This window comes from Oculina patagonica, chromosome 8 (genome assembly GCF_052425735.1).
Source record: "Oculina patagonica isolate OP01 chromosome 8, crgOcupat, whole genome shotgun sequence".
In the NCBI taxonomy this organism is placed as follows: domain Eukaryota; kingdom Metazoa; phylum Cnidaria; class Anthozoa; order Scleractinia; family Oculinidae; genus Oculina; species Oculina patagonica.
In genome coordinates this window covers 19,102,818-19,103,912 of record NC_135765.1, presented here as the reverse complement: position 1 = coordinate 19,103,912, position 1,095 = coordinate 19,102,818, and the positions used below count along the sequence as shown (strand labels likewise).

The following is a 1,095-nucleotide window of genomic DNA, read 5'->3' as shown; positions in this document are numbered from 1 at the left end:
GCTTATCCTTATCCATATAAAGTATGTGACTGCAAATATAATTTTTGTCTTCTCTCCCTGTATTTTTATTACTGTAATTAATTGAGTTTTATCGGTTGTTGGGGAGGAGCCAATGATAGTTTTGACAACTACCCTCTTGGGTTGTTTGTAGGTCACATGACCTAACAAGCCATGTGCTTGCCATTCTCTCCGATTTATTTCCTGTCGAAAGAATTGCTTCGAACTCCTTCCTCCTCCCCATGTTCCATACTCTTGTTATTGCATCATAATTGATGCAATTATGCATCATCATTATATTATTTTTCCATACGTTTTCTTATGACTTTTGATGTTTCAATAAAAGCAGCAATGGATCTTTGCCCATAGCCATATTTGTTTAATTTGTTGTGTTCAATTTTTGTCCAGTAAACAGAGCTCAGGCAAAGCAGCAATGTGTGTGTGTGTGTGCGGGGGGAGGGGGGTTCTTTTCCTGGGGCAGGCATAGAAGACATAAAATGGCCTTTAAAATCTAAATCACGTTCTTGCGAAAAGCCACATTTTTGAAGACGTGACGAAAAGTATTTTCGATCATAACAACAGCACTGCCAGGAACTGAACCTTTTTCATGGTAGACATAATCAATTGATGATTCGCTTGCAACTCGTGGATAAAAAACCGTACGCATTTTGCGTGAAGTAATATATACAAACGCCTCGAATAAAAATCGTACGATATTTTTTGCTGTGAAAAATGTCGTACGACCAATGGCTAATACCATCTACATCTACACTTGGTTCTACAATCAGATTTTGGACAACTCTCAACAAGGTAAGTAGGTAATGGTGATTCATTCGTTCATTCAGCCACGTGCTGCTGCTTAGCTGCCTAAAACATGGTCAGAAAGTGATTGTAGTCTCAAGGATACTTAAGATTACTATTAATGTAGAAATTAGACTTGCAGAATTCTTTGCAGTTAAGCTGGGTTAAGAATACTCTATAGCTAATGAAAGTGAACAATATTTGCTTGTCGTCTCCGCGACGCCAATGTTTATTTTTTCATTAAACTTTGTAATATGTCAGTACTCCTGTAATAAAAAAATTACTTTATGATAAGTT

At 36.9% G+C, this 1,095-nt stretch overlaps 1 protein-coding gene across 7 annotated transcripts in view; it reads left to right on the top strand.

Annotated features, from left to right (window-relative positions):
- LOC144662788 (uncharacterized) overlaps positions 1 to 369 on the top strand; it is a 33,029-nt gene extending 32,660 nt beyond the window's left edge. For all 7 annotated transcript variants that reach the window (XM_078523709.1, XM_078523710.1, XM_078523712.1 and 4 more), the window contains one exon: positions 1 to 369. This exon is cut by the window's left edge and continues 929 nt beyond it. The gene's annotated coding sequence lies outside the window, so the exon portion shown is untranslated.
- The last annotated feature ends 726 nt before the right edge of the window (positions 370 to 1,095 follow it).